This window comes from Eptesicus fuscus, chromosome 22, assembly GCF_027574615.1.
Source record: "Eptesicus fuscus isolate TK198812 chromosome 22, DD_ASM_mEF_20220401, whole genome shotgun sequence".
NCBI lineage: Eukaryota > Metazoa > Chordata > Mammalia > Chiroptera > Vespertilionidae > Eptesicus > Eptesicus fuscus.
This window is the reverse complement of record NC_072494.1, coordinates 42,250,178-42,275,411: the sequence shown is the minus strand read 5'-3', so window position 1 is coordinate 42,275,411 and position 25,234 is coordinate 42,250,178. Positions and strand designations below refer to the sequence as shown.

The 25,234-nt window shown below is 55.0% G+C and overlaps 1 protein-coding gene and 1 non-coding gene across 2 annotated transcripts in view; one reads left to right on the top strand and one right to left on the bottom strand.

Moving 5' to 3' along the window:
• The window catches only part of LMX1A (LIM homeobox transcription factor 1 alpha), a 116,125-nt gene that overhangs the window by 74,225 nt on the left and 16,666 nt on the right, over positions 1-25,234 (bottom strand). The window lies entirely within an intron of this gene.
• Positions 10,353-10,458, top strand: LOC114226932 (U6 spliceosomal RNA). The gene has a single exon (XR_003613043.1). It is a non-coding gene; the product is annotated as a U6 spliceosomal RNA (small nuclear RNA).

The following is a 25,234-nucleotide window of genomic DNA, read 5'->3' as shown; positions in this document are numbered from 1 at the left end:
CTGAGCCCCGCCAACTGCAGAGCCTCAGCACACACACAGCTGCTGTGGTTCCGGCCACTGCCTCCGGGGGGGGGGGGGGGGGGGGGGCGGGCAGGGCATGCTGGGAGCTTGTGTTCAGACTTGGTGGAGAAAAGGGAACTGAACAAATACAGGAGTTCTCTTCCCACTGCTGCTCGCTAGCTCTTTCAGAGGCTGCGCACCAGAAAACTAGTCCCTGAGGAGCGCCATTCCGTCAATGACCTCCTAGCGGCTAGAATCTAGCCCATCACGGCCCGAGGCTGCTCATGCGCAGCTTACGCCAGGTGGGAATAAGATGGTCCTTGGCAAGTCCATCCCGGCAGGACCAGCAGAATCTAAGGGGCCAGTGTGAAAGGGAAAATGCAGGATCCTTTCTTGAAATTAAGAATTACAATTTAATAATGATATTAAATTATTTAAAATTCCATTCTTAATCACTTAAACCAGTGGTCGGCAAACTCATTAGTCAATAGAGCCAAATATCAACAGTACAACGATTGAAATTTCTTTTGAGAGCCAAATTTTTTAAACTTAAACTTCTTCTAACACCACTTCTTCAAAATAGACTCACCCAGGCCGTGGTATTTTATGGAAGAGCCACACGCAAGGGGCCAAAGAGCCGCATGTGGCTCGCGAGCCGCAGTTTGCTGACCACGGACTTAAACTAATTGTTAATTAATAATTTAAGAACTATGAAGATGGGGCAGCAGAAACTTAAGCCAACCCTGGGGCCCTTGTGAGCAGAGGGCTCTGGGAGACCACACACCACACTCCCAGGAAGCCACCCTGCTCCAGCCCGACGGCCGGGTGGCTCACGTCACCGGCACACACACCCTACCCTAGAGAGCCGCCTCCCCGGCTCCTCACTCCACCCACCCTGCCGTGTGCACTGGAGAACACCAGACACAATGGGCAGAACACCAGCCCCACGCCATGGACATGTAGAAACGATGACCAACTTCATACTTAGTCACACATGTACCCTCTCCTGTGCTTGTGGCTGTGGCTGCGGCTATGGCTGTGGCTGTGGCTATGGCTGTGGCTAGAGTTGTGGCTGTGGTTGGGGTTGTAGCTGTGGCTGTGGCTGTGGCTGGGGCTGTGGCTACAGTTGGGGCTAGGGCTGTAGTTGGGGCTGTGGCTGTGGTTGGGCTGGGGCTAAGGGCTGGGGTTATGGCTGTGGCTGTGGCTGTGGCTGTGGCTGTGGTTGTGGTTGTAGCTGTGGCTGTGGCTGTGGTTGTGGTTGTGGCTGTGATTGGGGTTGTGGTTGTAGCTGTGGCTGTGGCTGTGGCTGTGGTTATGTTGGATCATTGAGTTTTTTACTATTCACAAAAGTGTGGGTGGGGTTTGAAGAAAGCACCAAAGATGGCACAGGGTCTCAGGGCTGGGGACTGGGGGCCGCTGTCCCACCCAGGCCTGAGCAGATGGGGTCGGGAGCAGCTACTGCAGAGATGACAGCCAACAGCAGCTCAGGCTGCCGTGAAAGGACCAAGCCCCCACGGGGCTACACAGGGAAGGAGCCAGGGGCGTGGACACCCAGCCCCACGCCCCGCCCACCTCGGGTCACCACAGGAAGGACCTGGGAAAGCTCTCTTGGAAAATCTTGGAAGACAGCCCGCGTCACAGGAGGGTCCCCGTGGCCCTGTCCCCAGCCGCCCTCAGAAAGCAGGGCTACACTGGCCGCCGAGTGACAAGGCAGGGAGTGGCAGTGAGAACCCGGCCAGCCCTGGTCCCACAGAGGAGGGGCTCACAGCGAGCGGGACGCGGCCTCAGCGTCCGCCCGAGGCGGCGGCACCTCCACAAGCTGCCACGGCCGCTCAGCCGCGTGGGGGGGAGTTCACAGGGGGGTCACCACGGGTGGGTTTCTGAGCTCAGAGCAGTCCACGGCAGCGGGTGGAAAGGGAGACAGACGTTCACGGAGCCCGCCTCTCCGGTCAGGAGGCTTCCCACGTCTCGGAGGACTTGTTCTCACGCCGGCGCTTCGTGGGGGCGCGAGGCTCTGCAGTGCCGTCTCCGGTCATCCTCTCCTGGTTTAAGACCAGACGAGGGCGGGGGCGGGGACCCCGTGTTAGGGAACAGGCTGCCCTTTCGGGCTGGTCCCGACACCTGTTCACCTGCTGTGTGTCTCGGCTTCTCTTTCTCCCCGTTTCGTTTCTTCTTGTCTTGCCTCTACCTTTTAGAAACGGTATTTTCTTCCAGCACCTTTATTCTTCTCCTCCCGGTCCAAGGACTCGCTCCCTCTTCCCTTTAGTCTCTGCTTGAAAAGACAGCGGCACGCCACGGCTTCCACCCAGACTTCCAGGAGCTTCTGCCCGAAGCAGAGCCGGCTCCCACCCCGTCCAGCGGCCCGGCGGTCGCCTGTCCGCGCACAGACTCCCCGTCACCAGGACAATGACTGGACCGGCCCAGGGCGCCGCTGCAGCTGACGGTCCATGGGGCCGTTTTCCGCTGGAGATGGGCCCCAGGGCTCCCCGCGGGCTGGCGCCTTAGCGCCCTGTCCTGTCTCCCCGCCGGTTGGGGGACGGTCAGACGCCTGCCCGAGAAAGACATCCTGGGGTCCCACTGCTCGTCCCTCGTGGTGAGGCCCACAGGCCGTGTCAGCGAGCTCTGTCGGAGCTGCTCCCTCCCCCTTCACTCTGTCCCGTGTAGCGACGGCGGCAGCCACAGCCTCTGTGCTGTGGAGGCGATGTCACCGAGGCCACCTCCTCGCCTCTCCCGAGCTCCCCCGCACCCACACTGGCCAAGAACACCCGGGGAAAGCCCACTTCCCCGCGGCACTGGCTCCAGCCTTGGCTCAAAGCCCAGGGACACCGCGCGGAAACCCCGCCGCTCGGCGCTTTGAAGTGTGCGCGCAGCTGCAACCGGCATCGCGGAGGAGCTGGAACAGATTGCCGCAGCTCAGGCCGCGGAGAGGAAATGAGCCCCGTCATCTCGCGTTTGGCCCCTCACCCAGCACCGTGAGCTAAGTCCTGTCCCCCGGGCGCGTTGGTCCGACGCAGTCCTGCCTCAGCCAGACCCACGCCTCGCGGTCGGGCCCTGCAGCCGGGAGGGCCCAGGCAGGACTCAGCCACGGCCCAGGCGGAGAGCCCGCACGCCTGGCGCCCTCCGGACACCCTCCGGACACCCTGCCCGCCCTGGACAGCCGTGCCCAGTGGCTGGGAGCCGCTCCTCACCAAGGTGTTGCCTGAAACAGGCCTCCTGGGGCGCCCAGGGCTCCGAACCCCGAGGTCCTCGTGGCCCCGGGCGGGCTCTCCGCGGGCGGCCTCAGACACTGTCCGGGGAGGACCCCCTGGCCGTCTGCACAGCAGGGGCTGGGGTCAAAGTCCGGCCGTCAGCGGACAGACACCCTCACCCATTATTTGGGTGACGTGGTGGCCAGGCCATTTCATTTCTTGATACGAGGACGGTTTTCTTTCTCAGTTGGGGAGCTCAGCCACCATGGGTTTTTATCTTGAGTGTGTGTGTGTGTGTGCGTGTGTGTGTGTGTGTGTGTGTGTGCGCGTGTGTGTGTGTGTGTGTTTGAAGGGAGGGAGAGAACACGGGTCTGAGAGAGGCAGGCAGACACTGCCCAGAGCAGGGCCCTCCCAGCCCAGAACTTGCTGAGAGCACCTGGCGGACACGGACGAGGGCAGAGAGGAAAGGCTGCTTCGGGCCCAGGGGCGGAGATGAGAACCAGCTCCCGCTCGGAACCAGCGCTCTGGACCTGGCCACCTGAGGCCGGGCCTGCCCCTGGGCACAGGCAGCCTCGGCGGCCCCGGGCAGGAGGGCCACGGCTCTCCCTCCAGCCACGGGAGCAGCGAGCAGGGCGGGAAGAGCAGGGAAGGAGAGAGGGCGGGAACGCTGTGTAGACTGGACGACGCGGAGGCCGAGCCGCTCCAGAGGCAGCTGGGCTGGGAGGGGTGCACACCGCCAATCCGGGTGGCGCGGCACCGGGCGGGTCTGCGTCAATGTGCCTGGCCGGCCGCACACGCAGCAGGAGCCCGCGGACCCGGGCCAGGGACGCCTGCACACACGGGGAGCTGGCGGCGGAGCGCATGTCGGGGTCCTTCCCGAACACGAGGAAAGAAGGAAACGCAGAAGGAGAGCGTGAGCACAGCCCAGCGTCCGCACCTTCCCTGGGGGCAGGGTGACCCCACAAGGCCCCCTGGCAACAGGATCGGGCTACACCCTGGTCAGGAGCAGGGTCCCGAACATGAGTTTGTAACAAACAAAACCAAAAGACCCATAGGAGCATCTGTGAAATGTACTTTAAATGCCAGAAAAGTGAGTTTTTTCAAATATTTCTGAACACCCCCCTACACACACAGGACCCGCACACATATAGTATCCACACACACACACACACAGTGTACACACACACAAACACACATACAGTGTATACACACACACACACAGGACCCGCACACATATAGTATCCACACACACACACACACACACAGCACCTGCACACATATAGTATACACACACACACACACACACAGCACCCGCACACATATAGTATACACATATAGTATACACACACACACACACACACACACACTACCCACAAAAGTACCTGCACACATATAGTATCCACACAGACACACAGGACCCGCACACATATAGTATACACATACACACAGAGTACCCACACACAGTACCCGCACACATATAGTATCCACACACACACAGTACCCACACACATAGTATCCACACACACAGTACCCGCACACATATAGTATCCACACACACACACAGTACCCGCACACATATAGTATACACACACACACAGTATACACACACACACTACCCACAAAAGTACCTGCACACATATAGTATCCACACAGACACACAGGACCCGCACACATATAGTATACACACACACACAGTACCCACACACAGTACCCGCACACATATAGTATACAGACACACACACAGGACCCGCACATATATAATATCTACACAGTATCCGCACACATATAGTATACACACACACAGTACCCGCACACATATAGTATACACACACACAGTACACACACACACACAATACCCACACACATAGTATCCACACACACACACACATATAGTATCCACACACACACAGTACTTGCACACATATAGTATAGACACACACACACACACACACACAGTACCCGCACATATAGAGTATCTACACACACACACACAGTACCCGCACACATATAGTATACACACACACATATAGTATACACACACACAGTACCCGCATACATATAGTATCCACACACACAGTACCCCCACACACACACACAGTACCCGCAAACATATAGTATACACACACACAGTACCCCCCCCCACACACACAGTACCCGCACACATATAGTATACACACACACATATAGTATACACACACACAGTACCCACACACATATAGTATCCACACACACACATAGTACCACACACAGTACCCGCACACATATAGTATACACACACACATATAGTATACACACACACAGTACCTGCACACATATAGTATCCACACACACAGAACCCCCCCACACACACACACACAGTACCCGCAAACATATAGTATACACACACACACAGTACCCCCCCCACACACACACACACAGTACCCGCACACATATAGTATCCACACACACACATAGTATACACACACACAGTACCCGCACACATATAGTATCCACACACACACACAGTACCCGCACACATATACACACACACACACCCACACACACACACACACACACACACATACAGTACACACACACACAGTACCCGCACACATATAGTACACACACACACACACACACACACAGTACCCACACACATATAGTATACACACACACAGTACACACACACACACAATACCCACACACATAGTATCCACACACACACACACATATAGTATCCACACACACACAGTACTTGCACACATATAGTATAGACACACACACACACACACACAGTACCCGCACATATAGAGTATCTACACACACACACACAGTACCCGCACACATATAGTATACACACACACATATAGTATACACACACACAGTACCCGCACACATATAGTATCCACACACACACATAGTACCCCACACACACACAGTACCCGCACACATATAGTATACACACACACACAGTACCCACACACACACACACACAGTACCCGCACACATATAGTATACACACACACATATAGTATACACACACACAGTACCCGCACACATATAGTATCCACACACACACATAGTACCCCACACACACACACAGTACCCGCACACATATAGTATACACACACACATATAGTATACACACACACAGTACCTGCACACATATAGTATCCACACACACAGAACCCCCCCCCACACACACACACAGTACCCGCAAACATATAGTATACACACACACACAGTACCCCCCCACACACACACACACAGTACCCGCACACATATAGTATCCACACACACATATAGTATACACACACACAGTACCCGCACACATATAGTATCCACACACACACACAGTACCCGCACACATATACACACACACACAGTACCCCCACACACACACAGTACACATACAGTACACACACACACACAGTACCCGCACACATATAGTACACACACACACACACACACACACAGTACCCGCACACATATAGTATACACACACACAGTACACACACACACACAGTACACACACACACACACACACACAGTACCCGCACACACAGCACACACACACACACAGTACCCCCCCACACACACACACACACACAGGACCCGCACACACACACACACACACTGGAAGCTGTCCACTGGTTGGTGATTCTGCTCATCCACAGGTGCTCTGAACTGTGAACCCCGCTCAGATGAGGGCTGTGAAGAGACGCACCCCAAACAGTTCCCATTCTTACTGTCAAACCCACAGAAGTGACCCCCCCGCCCCACAGCTAGCACATACCCCACACCCCAGCTGCCAGGCACCTGCGGAGCGCACCTGGGCTCTCCTGGAGGAGAACTAGGGGCCGCGGCATCAACGCACCTACACACTGAACCACCCCTTAGCCTAGTTCAAACCGCTTCAGGCCACGGCAGAATCGGAAGCTACTTATTAATACAAAATAGCCACGAAGACTCGGGACACGGGGATGCAGCTGCCGCGCACTCGGGCGCGCTGGGTCGGCGTCCACCATTCGGGGGGGGGGGGCGGGGGGAAACAGCCATCTGGTCCCACGGGACACAGGCAGGGCCACAGCCTGAGGGTGACAACCCTGGGGCTCCCGGCCCGGAGATTTCTGCAAACTATTATCTAATTTGATTCCCTCGGTGCATTACGGGGGATTTAAAACACATCGCCTCCAGCTGAAGTGGGTTCTGGTAAATTTCCGAGAGCTCGTGCGGACCGCACGTCATCCTCGGGTTCAGGGTCAACAGTGCATTAATGACCCCCCACTTATCCGAGGGGTAATTCACTCCCTGGCAACTGCCTTCTTTCCGTGGCATAAACGCAGGAAGCAATTAATAGTTGCCACAAAAGCAGCCTGGGGGAGGGTGCTTCTCCCAACAAGATGCAAAGCAAGGCACTGCCCTCTCCTGCAGGCGAGACGTAGGCTCAGCGGGCGGACGGGCGCACGGAATGGCAGGCTCCGTGTCCCGCCCCGGCCCGCTGGGGAGTGGAGGTGACTTTCGGGCTTTCTCCTCGTCGCCTGTTCCCGCTTCCTTGTGAAGAAGCAGCGTTCCTGTTGCTAAAAGCATCCACGCGCCACCTTTGCCACATCCTGCTCACCTGACGGCTGTGTTCAAGCAGAAGTAATTTAATAACAGCCCCATAAAAATCAGGCCAAAGAGCAGTTACTCATTAACCAAGAAAACATCCCATTGCAAACGCAGAAATGCGACTGGAGCCCCCTGGGGATCTGCATCCACAAGCCCCTCCAGGCAGCCCGAGAGCAGAGAGGTTAAGTGACTCGCGTGGGCACCGAGGGTCAAGAGGCAAGTCTGAAACCACAGACACCCTCAGCTTTCTATGCAGAGGGTCGGCTAAGGAGTCAGGTCAGCTCCTTCCCCAGGCCTCCAAGCCCTTTGCCTGCACCAGATGCAGGCCTGGTGCTGAGGATGGAGATGAGGCAGCAGGCGGCTAACCCACCCACATCTGCAGGCCCTGCTCTCAGACCACGGCCGCCCCAGGGCTGTGCGTCCTGAAGGAGATGTGAGTGGAAGGCCCTGGTGGTTCCTGGAGAGCCGCCTGAAGAGAAGCACACTCAGCTGCTGGGCCCTCTACCCCTCACCTTAGCTCCTGCCGCCTTCTTCCTGCTGGGATGGGGTTGGGAGGCTGGGCTGCATCCTCTTGGCCAGTGGTCGGCAAACTCATTAGTCAACAGAGCCAAATATCAACAGTACAATGATTGAAATTTCTTTTGAGAGCCAAATTTTTTAAACTTAAACTATATAGGTAGGTACATTGTTATTAACTTAATTAGGGTACTCCTAAGCTGGCCTTTGCTAAAAACTCAAGGGACCAAAGAGCCGCATGTGGCTCGCGAGCCGCAGTTTGCTGACCACTGCTCTTGGCCATGAGAACTCAGGCCTGGTGCTGAGGATGGGGACGAGGGAGACACAGACCAGGTGCTGAGGATGGAGAGAAGGGAGACGCGGGCCTGGTGCTGAGGATGGAGAGAAGGGAGACGCGGGCCTGGTGCTGAGGATGGAGAGAAGGGAGACGCAGGCCTGGTGCTGAGGATGGAGATGAGGGAGACGCGGGCCTGGTGCTGAGGATGGAGATGAGGGAGACGCGGGCCTGGTGCTGAGGATGGAGATGAGGGAGACGCGGGCCTGGTACTGAGGATGGGGACGAGGGAGACGCGGGCCTGGTGCTGAGGATGGAGAGGAGGGAGACGCTGGCCTGGTGCTGAGGATGGAGAGAAGGGAGATGGAGGCCTGGTGCTGAGGATGGAGAGAAGGGAGACGCGGGCCTGGTACTGAGGATGGGGATAAGGGAGACGAGGGCCTGGTGCTGAGGATGGAGAGAAGGGAGACACAGACCAGGTGAGGATGGGGACGAGGGAGACGCGGGCCTGGTGCTGAGGATGGGGATAAGGGAGACGCGGGCCTGGTGCTGAGGATGGAGAGAAGGGAGACGCGGGCCTGGTACTGAGGATGGAGATGAGGAAGACGCGGGCCTGGTGCTGAGGATGGAGAGGAGGGAGACGCGGGCCTGGTGCTGAGGATGGAGAGAAGGGAGACGCGGGCCTGGTGCTGAGGATGGAGAGAAGGGAGACGCGGGCCTGGTGCTGAGGATGGAGAGAAGGGAGACACAGACCTGGTGCTGAGGATGGGGACGAGGGAGACGTGGGCCTGGTGCTGAGGATGGAGATGAGGGAGACGCGGGCCTGGTGCTGAGGATGGGGACGAGGGAGACGTGGGCCTGGTGCTGAGGATGGAGATGAGGGAGACGCGGGCCTGGTGCTGAGGATGGAGAGAAGGGAGACAAGGGCCTGTGCTGAGGATGGAGAGAAGGGAGACGCGGGCCTGGTGCTGAGGATGGAGAGAAGGGAGACATGGGCCTGCTGCTGAGGATGGAGATGAGGGAGACGCGGGCCTGGTGCTGAGGATGGAGATGAGGGAGACGCGGGCCTGGTGCTGAGGATGGAGATGAGGGAGACGCGGGCCTGGTGCTGAGGATGGGGACGAGGGAGACGTGGGCCTGGTGCTGAGGATGGGGATGAGGATCACAGAAAGCGATGGCATCGAGGAGCCGCCCCATTTCTTCTCCCTCCCAGACATCACTTGGAGAAACAAACCCCTTCGTTTACCAGCTCCCGGCAGGGCAGCTCGGCTTTCTGTAACTGAAGCTGAGTGAATGCAGCTGAGATCTCTCTCTCTGTCTCTGTCTCTCTCTCTCTCTCTCTCGCACACACCAATGCCCACCAATCTCTTATTAGAAAATAGAGCTATTGCTTAACATGAAAAAAAATTAATCTTAAACCTACAGCCAACATCAAACTTAAAAAATCAAAAGGCACCATTTCTCCTTAAAATCCAGGGAGGATAGGAACTTTCCCTATTATCTCCACTACCTAAATACTGAAGAGTCCTATCTGAAAAAAAAAAAAAACAGACAGACAGAAACCCACTGGGAAGAATGACAAATAGTCATTATTTGAAAATTAGTAAAGCCAAGAGAACAACAAAAAACTCTTAAAATTAAAAGATTCAGTAAAATGTAGACACAAGATCATGTGTAAAAATTGATAGTTTCTCTATGATGTCAGTGACAAAGTTTATGGTACAAAGAGGGATTTCATTCACTGCAGACAATATCTAGGAATAACCCTTAAAAGTAACGTGCGGGTGCTCGCTTCGGCAGCACATGTACTAAACTTGGAACAATACAGAGGAGATTAGCGTGGCCCTGCACAAGGATGACATGCAAATTCGTGAAGCATTCCATATTTAAAAAAAAAAAAAAAAGTATTGTGTGGTCCCTGGCTGGTTGTTCAGTGGTTAGAGCATCAATCCACAGACCAAAGGGTCTTGGGTTCAATTCCCAGTCCAGGGCATGAGCCTCCACTGCAGGTTAGAAACCCGGCCCCAGGCAGGAGGCAACCAACCCGTGTGTCTCTCTCACATCGATGTTTCTCTCTTTCTCTCCCCCACCCCTTCCTTTCATTCTCTCTAAATACCAATGGAAAATATATCCTCAGGTAAGGATTTTTTTAAAAAATTTAATAATATGTTGAATTATGATGATGACAAGGCCACCTCACTGAGAGACAGAAAGGCTGGAATCCACGCAGAAATGTTCTCAGCAGCTTTATCGTGATCGCTAGAACGTGGAAGCAAGCACGCGGTCCTTCACCGGTGAACGGTAAACTGTGGTCCATCCAGACAGCGCGAGAGGGTTCAATGCCAAGGAGAAGGGAGCTATCGAGCCACGAAAACACATGGAGGGAACGGGACTGCGCATCGCTGCGCGCAGGAAGCCAGTCTGAAGAGACGGCACGCGGTGATTCCGCGTCTGTGACGCTCTGGAACAGGCGGCACGAAGGCGACAGTAGAGGTCCGCGCCTGCCGGAGGCTAATGGGAGGGGTGAGCGGCAGAGCGCAGACAGTGTCAGGGCAGTGAACCTTCTAGAATGGTGACACCTGCCATACCCATTTGTCTGGACCCACAGAACGCACAACACAGAGTGAACCCCAACGTGTCCACGTCGGTTCATCAGTTCTAACGGTCCCCTCGGCTGGGGGTGTTGACAGTGTCAGCAGGGGGTGTATGGGAAAGCTCTGCACCTTCTTCTCAACTGTTCGGAGAACCTACAACTGCTCTGAAAGCAAAAGCCATTTGTAAATGGCGAATGAGGCCCGGAGGAAAACCACTCGGCACACACAGTGCATGCTGGGAGAATCTTCAGAAGACACCACGGAGACAGATCTCCATTCCAACAAACAAAACAAGCCTGCCTTTCTTTCTCCTTGAAAAAGCTGCATTAAATCGGTAAGGTAACTTAATACCCATGACATCCTAACGGTGAAAATACGTAGCATAGAACCTTTCCCTCAAGTGCGGGCAGAAACCAGGCCCTGCCCGCCTGCTCTGGACCAGGGACTCGTGTGGGAAGCAGAGAGGCAGGACGGGGCTCTGGACTGGGTGGGCTGGACTGGGTGGGCTGGACTGGGTGGGCTGGACTGGGGTTACTGCTGTAACCAGTCAGAACGGTCAAGCTCGGGAAGGACTAGAGAGAGCAGCAAGGAGCAACGAGCACGGTCAGCAATTTAGTAACTATTTCTCCAGAAAAAAACAGAAACAAATCCAAGAAACATTTCAGCAAAAAACAAACAACAACAGCCCTACAGTATGCAGCTGTCACTAACACACGCCCGGTGAGAGGAGAGGCACAGGCAGGTGGAGAAAACGCCTTCCTGATCCTGTGACTCAGACCTAGAGGTGCGAGGGAGAGAGGGACTGGCCTGCCCAGGTCTGTTCTCCAAAGACAGCTCCTCTTCAAGGGCCGGTAAACCATGAGGATGAACAGAGGCCAAGGCCACTGAACTGTTCTGTGACCACACCGGACTCAGGCAGGGAAGGTAGTCCAAGTAGTGTCCCCTTTTTGATGTCCTTGAACCCACGCCAATCACGGTGGAGGCCCTGCCCCAGCTTACGGCTTCCAACAGAAACCACTGATACATCAACCTGCCAAGCTCCTTTCAAGGGGAAAGGGGAGGGAGGAAGGGAGGGGGGAGGGAGGGAGGGAGGGAGGGAGGGAGGGAGGAAGGAAGGAAGGAAAAGAGGGAGAGAGGGAGGGAGGGAGGGAAGAAGGAAAGGAGGAAGGAAGGAAAGAGGGAGAGAGGGAGGGAGGGAGGGAGGGAGGGAGGGAGGGAGGGAGGGAGGGGGGGAAAGGGAAAAATAAAGAACGAGAGAGAAAGGAGGAAAGAAAGCGTCCTGGAGAACCTTAAACAATGTTAGTATGTTTTATACTATAATCCTTTCCTTCAGTAATCGAAGGAAGTAATCCAAGAGGTAATAAAACATGTATCATCAGGAAGGTCATCTAAGTAATTACAATAATATAAATGGTTAAACAAATTATGCTATAATTAATTTTCATAACCAATAAAACCATACTTCCAAAGACTAATATGGAAAAATGTTCACAACATAATGTCAATGAAAATATTTATAAGAATAAATACAGTTGCCCAGCCACAGTGGCTCAGTGGTTGAGCATTGACCTATGAACCAGGGGGTCACGGTTTGGTTCCCAGTCGGGGCACATGCCCAGGTTGCAGGCTAAGTTCCCAATCCTGCAGGAGGCAGCCAATCAATGATCCTCTCTCATCATTGATGTTTCTATCTCTTTCTCCCTCTTCCTTCTTCTCTGAAATCAATAAAAATATATTTTTAAAAAGAATAAATAAACAGACAAAAGGCAGACCCACAGAAACACACATGAATAAAGGGAAGAAAATGTCTAGAAAGACAGCAGAATACTGAGGGGTGACCTGTAACCCTTGGTCATGAATGATTTTTATTGTCTTTATATTTTTAAGACCTTACAGAGGTCCCCGGGAAGCACGTCTCTGACCATGACAACATCTCCACACTCGGCCCTGAGGGCCCCTTGTTGTACAGATAATTAGAAAGACAGATAATGAGATTTCATCAAAATTAAAAACTTCTGTGCGTCAAAAGGCGGGATCCAGAAAATGAAAAGACAAGCCACAGAATGGGAGAAAATATTTGCAAATCATGTAACTGATAAAGGTCTACTGTCCAGAATATATAAAGGCTCTTACAATTCAACCACCAAAAAATGAAACACACAGTTAAAAGATGGCAGAGGACTTGAACAGACACTTCTCCAGAGAAGACAGACAAGTGGCCAGTAAGCACAGGAAAAGATTCTCAACATGATCAGTCACAACGAGATACCCCTTCACACCCACCAGGATGGCGCAGTCAAAAGAAAGTGGGAAATAACAAGTGTCAGTGAGGATGGAAGAAACTGGAACCGTCACATACCGCTGGTGGGAATGAAAACGCCAGAGCCGCTGGGGAAAATAGTTGGGCCGTTCCTCCAAGTTAAACACAAAACTGCCCTATGACCCAGCAATTCCACCCCGAGGCACATACCCAAGAAAATTAAAATCGGTGTTCAAACAAAATGTGTACATCAATATACACTGCAGACTTATTCATAATAGCCAAAAGATGGAAACAACCCACATGTCCATCTACTGATGAATGGAACAAAATGTGGGATAGCCATACAATGGAATATGATTTACCCATGAAAAGGGATGAAGTACTGATATACACCACAGCAGGCATGAACCTTGAAAATATTCTATGTGGGAAAAGGCCAACATAACAGTTCACATACTGTATAACTCCATTTACATGGAATACCCAGAACAGCCAAATCCACAGAGAAGTGTTTTCCAGGGTGTGGGGGGAAGGGGCAAAGGAGCGTCTGCTTACTGGGTCCAGGGTTTCCTTTGGGGATGACGGAAAGGTTCCGGAATGAGATGGTGGGATGGCAGCCTGACACTGTAAGTGGACTGAAAGCCATTGACTGTGCACTTGAAAATGGTGAAAATGGTCAATTTCATGTTATGTGGTCTTGATGATGATCATCATCATCATCATCATGATCACCCACATATTTCCTTAACACACAGACTTCGAAAGCCCTTTTCCAGTGATCCCCACCCTTGTCTTTCCTGGCTTTTCAATCCACATGTAACCATGTCCTAAGCTGTACCTCTTACCCTGGAACACAATTTCCTAATTCTAGCTCCATGCCTTCAGTGCTGTGCCCTGCGCTGGAACTCCTCCGGTTCCTCCCCCAAGGATAGTCCTCTCCGATCAGGAGGCCCAGGCCTGACCCCAGCCCATGGCTCACCCTGAGTAAAGTAACCTCTCCAGGCCACACTTTCTTAGATGTAAAATGGGTTGGTCAGAATTCAATGAAAAAATATACCTGCTAAAATTATAATTTTCTCCAGGGTAATAATACCACCCAGTCCACCACAGAGGGTGGTAATAGTGATAAATCACAAAACGCATATGAAAATATTTTGTAAATTATGAAGTACCACAAACTATGTAAGGTGAGAATATCGTTACACCAGCGTTTCCTAACCTCCAGACATTTCCACGTCACACACATGCTCTCCGCCAAGCGTGTCACCACCTGGAAAATGGTAACCTGTTCCATGTATCCACGGACTCATTTCGCTTAAACAGGCTTATTTGAAAGTAGAAACGTTCTATCGCTACCATGCCTGCTGCTTTGGTGTTACCCTTTCTGATACCTGTTAGAAGTAAAGATGCCGATATCACACTAAAACATGTGCCCCTACGTGCCAGGTAAACCACCTCCTGCTCCACCCCTGGCCACACACCTCTGACCTCTGCCACGTGCCTTCATATGGGCCTGACCGGAAGCTTGCCTCCCCTCGAAAGCCTTCCCTGATTTCCTTTGCGGAACATTTTGCTCCTCCAAGACAAGCCCGGATGTTGAATTCACCCTCCACCACTTTGCACTTGATTTCACCGCCCTCAACACTTTCCAACCTGCGCTTCAAACGCCTGCACAGAACCCTAAGCCATGCAGGGCCAGGGGCTCGCCCGCTCCTCTTTTCCCTCCATGGGCCCAGCTACAGTGCAGCAAGCACGTGCTGATGGGTGAGCGTTTCAGGAATGGAAGGTGCCCCCCACAAAATGTTCACAGTTACCTTTTGGTCACCTCCCTCCTGACGGTAGAGAGAAATTCGCCTGTGTCACCTCCCCATCTTCCCCGTGGCCCATCCGCAGCGTGACTCAGACCCTCCCCTCGGTGAGCAGGACGCTTGTTGAGCGAAGTTCGTGCCAGGCACACAGCCTGCGGCCCACAGGTCTGGGGGAATGAGGGCTGAGGTGGGACACTGCCCAGAAGGTGTGACTGCAGACCCCCTGCAGGTCCCAGACAGCACAGCCGGTCAGTGGGGGAGCACCAAGGCCACCTGAGGCTGACCCACGGGCTCCAGAGCAGCCGGGACCACACAGCTCGCCCAGGGCTCCAGACCCACCTCCTCTGACCAGGCCCAGGGAGGCTCTGCCGACGAGGGCCCGGGTCCCAGCGTGATACTCTCCTAATTAGAAGTGTCCACCGCGCACGTGGCCGTGCGTCTCACAGCCCCGACGACAGAAGCTGGGGTGCAACGCTGAGTGAGTACATCGGACACTGAGCAATCCTGTGTCAGTGTTGACGGGCGGCCCTTTATCGTCCGCTCCTGCGGGAGAGGGGGAAGCAGAGGCGCCGAGATGCCGGCGAGAGAGCATTTGCAGCTGCGGCCCTGGGCCCCGTGCTCAGCGGGCAACAGTGAAGGTTAACACGGTGATTGTCTGGAACCTTCGAGGTGCGGTCTTTGCAGTCCACAAGCGTCATCAGAGTCCGTCTCCCGCATCCTCATACAGCCTGTCCGTGACCTGACACCCCATTTGTCACATAAAAACCAGGCTCAAGTGTCCGAAACCTGGGGCTTCTGCTCCCCGATCCAATGCTCTTTTGATCTCAGTCAGCTTTCTTCGTTGTGCGGGACCACGGGAGACAGCAAACAGGTGTTTGACGTGAGGATCTAAACCTCTGCTGTGCCATCGTCACATGAAGGATTCACTCCAGGCTCAAAAGCGTCGCTAGAAAACCTGCTAGCGGAGCTGGCGCCTCCACACAGCGTCCCATCCTCATCCTGGAGGCCACCGGCCCTCATCCCCGGCGACTGCACAGCCCCGGGGACCCGAGGGACCCAGACATGCCCATCCCAATGCCACCAGTTACCTCTGAAACGCTGCAATGCCCCCACGACCCTGCCCCTCACCACCAATCTCATCACACGGTCTCAGCCTGGCCTGCTGGTGTGGCTCCGTGGTTGCGCGTTGATCCATGAACTAGGAGGTCACAGTTCAATTCCCAGTCAGGGCACATTCCCAGGTTTGGGGCTCGATCCCCAGTAGGGGGTGTGCAGGAGGCAGCTGAACAATGGTTCTCTCTTATCATGGATATTTCTCTCTCTCTCCCTTCCTCTCTCTGAAATCAATAAAAACATTTTTTTTAAATGTGTTTCCTGCAATATTTTCACCAGGGTCTTCATTTTAAAAAAAGAGTTATTGGCCTGGCCCCTCCAGCCGCCCGCCCCCCGGATTGGCCTGGCCTCCGCACCCCAGGAGGTCCTTCTGTGGAGTCTGGGATTCTCTGTACTTGCGAGTAACTTCAGGGACGGAATCAAACTTCCCGTTCCACCCCCGCCTTTCCCCGTCACATTTCGTTTTCTGTGTCGTGCAGCAGTGGTAACGGGGAGACGTGTGCCTGCTCCCCGCACGGTTCAGCTCGGATCTCGGGGTGAAACCGACGTGTGCTCCCAGGGCCTCTCACGCGGCCCCGCCCCCGACGAGGGCTGCCTGTGACAGCCGCGGTCCTCGGAGGGCGGGCGGCCTCGTCCCCGTTAATTGCCACGTCTTGTGCATGTGATTTCAATAAAGCCTCTCTAATTACTTCAAATATCGCCGCTGCTCCCTCTCTCCCGTGCCCCTTCCTCCTGGAGGGCCCGAGACTGATGAACTCAAACCGCCCCAAGCCTCGGGCACACGCTGCCACGAGCAAAGATTCGCAGTTAATAAGCCGGGAGAGTTAATAAACCCGGCTTCCCCAAGTTAATAACCCTGGAACACGCGGTGATTACTGTTTCCACTGTGATTACAGTATCGCCATATTGCTGTTGTCCTGCTCGGCCTCCACGCGGCCTCCCCGGGCTCCATGCCTGCGCCTCCCCTCCCAGCGGGGCAGCAATATTGTGAGTGATCCCCGGGCTCCGCGCTGCCCTGGCGGAGGAAGCAATATCGGAGCTCTCGGCCGCCAGTCCCTGCGGGCTCAGCTCTGCCCTTTTATATTACACGCTCTTCAGTCAGATCCGCCACTGGCCTCCATCTCTCCAACAGGCAGGAGGCAGGCTGGGAATGCTGATGAAGGCGGGGCGGGGGGGGGGGGCGGGGGGGGGGGGCAGAGAGCGGGGCAGGGGGTGCTGGTTTGGGAGGAGCCAAGGGGTCAGAGGCTCAGATTTCCATGAGGGCCTGTGAGCTCTGGCTTCTCCGCACCCTCCTTGCCCGCGGTTCTCTCAGGACCGCCCTGCACATCAGGGCGAGGTTAACCCCGGGCACCTCTCCCTGAAGGGCCAGTGCCACCAGGAGGGCAGCAGCCTGCAGAGCTGGTCGGTGGGCTGGGACGCGTGGAGAAGGCGTCCCCGGGCAGCAGGGCCTGGCCAGCTTCCCATCTTATGGATGAGGAAACGGAGGCCCGACTGAGTCACGTGAGGGGCGGCGAGTTAGGAGGACTGGAGCGGGCCCTGGCCTCTGTCCCCGCGCTGCTCTCTGTAGGGATTTTCTTCCCCGGCTCTTCCCAGCCCCCCTCACCCTGCTTCCTGGTGTCAAATCTCCAAACCCTAACTCATCCATTCCCCAACCAGCTCAGGCCCTGTGGTTCTTCCAGTGACAGCACCGCGGAGATGGAGAAAGCCAGGCCCCCTCTGTCCTCGCCCAGCAGCTGAAGCAGGGCTCTGGAGTCCAGGGCAGAGGTGGGCTTGGCGGGTTGGGGCCAAAGCCACGGCCGAGGGACGCAGCTGAACTTCAGGGAGCGGGTCCTCACTGGTTGGAGGAGGCAGGCAAGAGCTAAGGAGAGGACGACGGGAAAGGACCACAGAGGGACCAGCCGGAGGAAGAAGTCCCAAGGAGAGAAGACCCAACTCAAGCCAGACCATGGCCAATGCCACCTTTCACACCATCAGAGCCACGCACAGGCCACGCCGTGTTCCAGGGCGGCCGCAGCAGAGGGGGTTCCCAGGAAGAGCCGGTCACCCCGACCTCGCCAGAGTCAAGCCTGACTTCAGCAAAAGAACCAGTGAAGGTCACGCCGGCCTCTGGGTGTGCGGGCCGAGCGCTGAACCCGAGCCTGTCCCAGCACCAACCAAGACTGCAGACACGCGGGCGGCGTGGCCTGGGGCTGGCTCCATGCAGGAGCCCCTCCCCACTGCCCAGCTCCAGCTCCTGCCCCCGCAGCTCTGCCTCCAGCAGGGAGCCCGGGCTGGACCCAGGAGTGCTGGGGTCTGGATGCACGGGGGGGGGGGGGGGGGGGCAGAGCAGCCCCTGCACCGCTCGGGGCAACGCAGTCCTGCAGGGGCAGCTCCTGCGCTCAGGAGCTCCTGGGCGAGGCGTGTAATTAAGGATGTGAGAGCCGCATTGTCTCGGCTGTAAATCCTTCTCGCTAAGAGGCCTCTCCTGGGAATTCTCAGGGGTGGGGAGCCCAGAGCTGCCCTGCCAGCACCTCTATCACAGAGTCCAACAAGGAACCGTAATGGGAAAATCGTTCCCTCTAATGTGGAGGCCTGGACCCTGCACGCTTCATTCATGCGGCTCCAGGGAGACCCGGGAGGGGGAGGGGGAGGGGGCATGGAGGAAGAGGAGAATACGCCAGGAGCCGGGAGAAAGCAAAGCTCGTTAACCACACACCACGCGGTGCCCTCCTGTGGCCTCACGATTTCACACAGAAACCGGTGTGTTCGGACGGCGGCCCCTGGGCCCAGGGTCTCTCCTGCGACTGACGCTGGGACAGGCCTCACCGCAGGAAGTCAGTCCCAGCACCAGAGCCAGCCCGCCTGTCGGTGGTGCGGAGGCAGGGCACGCAGGTGCCGTTTCTCGTCCGTCCCTGGGCGGAGGCGTCCCCCGAGCGCCACCTCTGAGGCCGCAGGGGTAACAGGCAGGTGCAAGTGAGCACGATGGGAGCCCCGCTAGACCTGTGCAGCCCCCACGCTGCGCACATCTGTCCCAGCAGCTGGCAGTGCCGGCCCAGCCTGTGACAGGTGACCCACCCGCGGGGCCACCGGCAGGGCTGGCGCCCGTGCCCATGATGGCCAGCATCCTGCTGGGGGCACAGCCGGGCGCAGGAGCCTCGGAAGTGGGCCCGCGTGGGATCCGGCTCCATGCAGTCCTGTCACACTCCCAGAGACAAGTCAGGCAGACCTTCACTTGCCAGAGTCCCGGGTTTCCCGCTGAACAGCAGGGGGAAGTGGGCGCCCCATCCCCTCCCGCTCCTGGGGCTCCTGTTCCCCCCCACACCCACGTGGAGAGAATGAGGTTTCCTACGGCAGCCTTGGCTCCGGGTGCAGGGTCAGGAGAGAAGAGAGCCCGCCTCTCGGGCGCAGAGATCTCAGAACACCGGCAGTCTGAGCGCAGGGCACACTCCTCACGGCGCCGCCGGGCACACCGGGTCCAGACAGAGGCCTGAGCTGGGCCTGCAGGGCCGCCCACCCAGGCCTCTGCAGAGGTGCAGCGAGCTGAGGCCTGGCTGGGTCTCTCGGCGGGGCTGGGCCTCGCTGTCCCCAAGCCCTGCGACCGCAGAGGCCGCTCAGTCAAGGGCAGCAGCCGGCGCTGCAGGGTCCGGAGGCTAACCCGGCGCTGCAGGGTCCGGCGCTGCAGGTGCCCAGAGGACAGGGAGCGAGGCCGCACAGCCCACGAAGTGGGAAAGAGCAGCAACGTCGCGGAAGGCGGCCAGCGCCCTCTTGTCAAAATTACCCCCCAGAGCCTGACGGGGATGCGGGTAAAGAAAGGACAGCACGCGGAGGACACACGAATTCTGGTGGAGACTGACGGGGAAGGTCCCCTGGAAACACAGTAACTGCAGTCACATCCAATAACCAGAATGTTGTTACGACTAACCAGCGGCTGTCTCTAAGACAGGCGTGTTTCTTGTGTGTGTGTGTGCGCGCGTGTGCGTGTGTGTGTGTGTGTGTGTGTGTGTGCGCGCGCGTGCGTGCAGCTCAGCGGGGGATTAGGGACCCGGTGCGGGCCCTGCCACCAACCAGCCCTGTGACTCTCACGTGGGCAAAATGAGAAGAAGATCTCAGAACAGCACTAACAACACCTACTGCCTCGCAGTGACCCTGCCAGGAAAAGTCCAAGTGCACTTATGCCACCTCCCAACAGCCCTGAGCGCAGGCGGTCTACTCCCACGTACAGAGGAAGGAACTGAGGCTCAAAGGGCAGCAGCAAGACTGGCAGTAAGGTCCCCCCTCCAGCAATGACTCAGTCGCTCCTTTCAGACCAGCCCTCCCACAGAAAACTAGAAACTCTGGACAAAACACAGAAAACAACAACGTGAGGACACCAGACAATGACCAAGCGCAGGCAGACATGGAAAGGGAGTCAGCACGAGGAAGAAAGGACTAGAAATGGGTGATTTTCCTGTTTTTACAGCTTTTACTCAGAGTAACGAGGAGACTCGGATGGAAAAACCAGTCTTCCTGGCTGAGAAGACCGGAGGACAGAATGTAAGGCAACCACAGCAGCCAGAAAGGAGAGCCGAGACCTGGAAGACGCAGCGAGGAGGAGCCCACATCTGCCCATCAGCTCTGCCCGGCTCTCCGCTGGCCCCTGGACCGCACCTGTGCCGGGGGGCCCCACCTGCCCTGAGAGGGTCAGGGAAGGGGACTGAGACGCTACCTGCTGCCACGGCAGGGAAGACAGAGTTTACAGTTTGAGTTCAGCCAAGAGGACTTGTCTACTCGAAATGTCTTAAAACACAAATGTTTTTTAAAGAAACACAAGAATCCAGGTTATCTACAATGTATCATGACCAGGATACAATGCAAAGTCATTAACATGAGCCAAACGCAGGAGAAAAGAGAATCAACAGAGATAACCCCCCAAATCACCCAAATGTTGGAATCAGCCAACCAAAAATATAAAGCCGTCTCTTATAACCATGCTCAAAGATGTAAAGACAAACATGCTCAAAACGAATGAAAAGATGGGAAATGCCACGAGGGAAATTTAAACTATAAAAAGGAATCCAATGGAAACTGTTGGAGCAGTTGGAACAGCACCATCTGATACCACGTTCTGCAGTGAAGGCACTGTCACTTCTTTGCTGCCCAATACCCTTCCACTAGCCACACGTGGCCACAGCGTGCTTACAACATGGCTAGTGCAACTGAAGAACTGAGTTTCTGATTGCACTCTATTTTAATTAATTTCAATGTAAATAGCCACATGTGGCTAGTGGCTACTGTACTGGGCAGAGCAGCTCTGGCACTCAAAAGTACAATGTCTAAGATCAGCTGAACAGCAGATTGGAAATGACAAAGAAAGTGTTGATGAACTTAAAGACAGATCAATAGAAATGATCCAATCTGAAGAACAGAAAACAAAGACCAACACCATCAAAAACAAAACAAAACACAAAGGCAGAAAGTAAACAGACGTATAGACTCCAAGGTTCCTACATGCTATATGCAGTGGCACAATATTAGCTCAAAGTACATTGCAAGCAGTTAAATATGCATATGGTAATGCTGAGAACAACCAATAAAAATTAATAATAACTAATAATAACGTAAGAGACAGTTAAAAGGCCAATAATATATTAAATTAAATTCTAAAAATACAATCCATGTAGCAAAAGAAAATATGAGAACAAAAATAGGAAGAAAAAAGGAAAACTAGCATAAAAATAGCAAAATGGTAGTCTGAAATGCAACTATACCAATAATTACATTAAGTGCTAATAGGAGAGCTGAGACCTGGAAGACACAGCGAGGAGGAGCCCACATCAATGAGGAGGAGACCAAACACTTCAATTAAAAGAGGTTGTCAGAAAGATTTTTTTAAAGCAAGACTCATCTATATGCTGTTTACAAGGGTTATACTTCAAAAAAAGTAAGAAATCAGGCAATCTATCCCATTTTTAATTACTATGATATCCATACCAATGAAGTACCTTCCTTCTTTAAAAATGTAATGATTCCACATGTCTATGCGGATATGCACACAGACACAAACACATATATATAACATGTAAATGTTGTTTATGCTCAGGATGCTATTATGGTCAAATGTGCATGTGCCCAGACCTAGAAGAGACCGTTTGCCAAGTGGGCGTAGCCATCACCGCTGCTTCCGTCCTCCACCGCAGTTCTGTCAGGGACTCAGAGGGCCGGCTGTGTAATTGTACGATCATGCCAACAAATGATCGTAATTGTTGGCAAAGACGGGGAAACGCGAGGCAACTTAACAAGTTTGCTAATTGCCTTTCAGTTCAGGATCAATGCAGCCAGCAGTTCCGGACGTCAGCAGCTAAGTCCACCCGTCCGTTCCCATAAGACCACAATGCCGAGCAGATTCTCTGGTTTTTTAAAGCTCCTGTTCGCAGAGAGAGTGCTTCTGACTCCGGGTTTCCTCCGTGCCTCGGATGTGTGTTTGTACTCCTCACGGCAATCTGTCTGCTTTCATATCCTTTTAACGTATTAGGTGTATCCGTTGCGAATTCTTAGGAAAGTCATGCTGAGGTTTAAAAGTAATGAGAGAAACAAACCACTGGTATAAGGAGAAAAGTGCCCGTGTGGGCACAAAATACAACTGGCGGCATCGCCAAGCATCGGTGAGTAAATCATTAGTATAATCAGCTGCCGTCTGCGGGCTCTTCACTAGACGCTGTGCGACTCACGTCACCTCCCACCCCTGCGGCACGTGGAGGGATGGCGTCTGCCTTTCGAAGTCAGGAGGCAGACTCCTCGGAGGCTAACCTGCCGAGGAGCAGAGCTGGGCTTTGAACCCTTGTCCGTCTGTCTTCTGCCTCCGTCCTGGCAATGCTACACTCTCCATGCGATATGTGCTTAATCCCGTCCCTTTCTTCCGGGTCATTAACTCAGCCGCTTTGGGGTCACAGGCAAGCTTCCAGGATCTGATGAAACCGATGATCCCCACGCCCCACACTGTGCTGCGCCCCAGTGCAGACCTGCACACCCAGGCACTTGGCCTTGGACTCAGGGCTGGCTGTGGCTGATTAGCAGTTACCTACCCCTCCTCGGTGCTGGTGAGTCCATGGAAACCAGGAGCATGGATTCGGCTCTCTGGGGACAGGTTACACCTCTGGCCTTGCTCAATGATGTCACATTTACATACCCTCAGTTACAGAGGGAGAGTGTCCGTGTGTGTGTGTGTGTGTGTGTGTATGTGTGTGTATGTGTGTGTGTGTGTGTGTGTGTGTGTGTTTGTGTGTTTCTACCCCCAAAAGCGGCAACTCACCGCCATGCTTCCTTGCTCAAGGCTGCACGTGCCTGATGAGGACCCACTGGCCCGAGACACCAAGCCAGGGCCCTGGGTACCGGCTCTCCTTTAGCGCCTCCTACAAGCACTGTCCAGTCATAACAAAGAATAAGCACTGTCAGGACAGAGGCCCCAACTGACCGAGGGCCCCAGGCCGGGCATGTTCTCCTCACATCTCGTCCCAAGGAAAGAGCTCAACCTGGTAAACAGTCAGGACTCCTTGCATTCCATGGCACGTGACTTTACTGACGGTGGGCCTTACCACATAGCAGGTGAAATGAGCTTCGAACTTCCTTCCTCCCTGACGCACCAGCAGTGTGAGAGAGAAGCTGGCCTCGCTGGCCCAGGAGAGCTGGCCCCTGCCACGCTGTGTCCATCGGGAGGGCTGAGATCTGGGCCCTGCCACGCTGTGTCCATCGGGAGGGCTGAGCGCTGGGCCCTGCCACGCTGTGTCCATCGGGAGGGCTGGACCCTGCCAGGCGGTGTCCATCGGGAGAGCTGGGCCCTGCCACGCTGTGTCCATCGGGAGAGCTGGGCCCTGCCACGCGGCGTCCATCGGGAGAGCTGGGCCCTGCCACGCAGCGTCCATCGGGAGAGCTGGGCCCTGCCACGCTGTGTCCATCAGGAGGGCTGAGCGCTGGGCCCTGCCACGCTGTGTCCATCGGGAGGGCTGAGATCTGGGCCCTGCCACGCTGTGTCCATCGGGAGGGCTGAGCGCTGGGTCCTGCCACGCTGTGTCCATCGGGAGGGCTGAGCGCTGGGCCCTGCCACGCGGTGTCCATCGGGAGGGCTGAGCGCTGGGCCCTGCCACGTGGCGTCCATCAGGAGAGCTGGGCCCTGCCAGGCTGGTCTCCGTTGCACTTTAAGTGAGCTCCCGGGAAGTCCTTTAACTACTTAGTAACTGAGCTGGGGCACAGGGCCAGGGATGGAGACCAGGTGGCTGAGCTGAGGTTAACTAGGCTTCGTTCCTGATGCCTCTCCGACAGCCCCTCCATGTCTGTGTTGCCATTTAAAAGGGGGCAGTCCATTTGCCCTTACTCTTTTAACTGTCGGCAGGGAAACTGAGAAGTAATACAGCATTAAGTGTTGCAGCCTCTACTACAGTCTCCCTCCTTGTGCCATGGAGCTCGATCGAAACTCTTGTTGCCAGTCGACAAGCAGAAAAATTCATTTCATGAATCAGCTGGTGTCTATGGTGTCAAATAACCCATCATCGACCTATTTCCCTCTGAATGTGCGGTCACAGCGTCCTTGGTAACACCAATCTTGAGTTCATTCCCTTCTAAGTTCAGAGGTTTGGTGCTTGTGACCTGTCACCTTTTCTTTCCTAGGGCCACATGGAAATGACAGCCCTCGACCTAGGGGACTGTTCCCACCAACCACACTCTGCTCCCCTCTTCCCCTCATGCTTCACACCGGGGGGAGGAGGTGAGGGCTCAAGGCCAGGGACAACCTCAGAGGGTAGGTGTTCGCCTGGGTCTGCCGGCTAAGCCGAGGGAGAGGCAGGACTGACGCTGGGTTATCCGCCAGGGCACCAGCCTCCTGCGTGGACAAGACTGCAAAATGAGTGGCAGCAGCCACTGTGGTCTGGTGAGCAGCA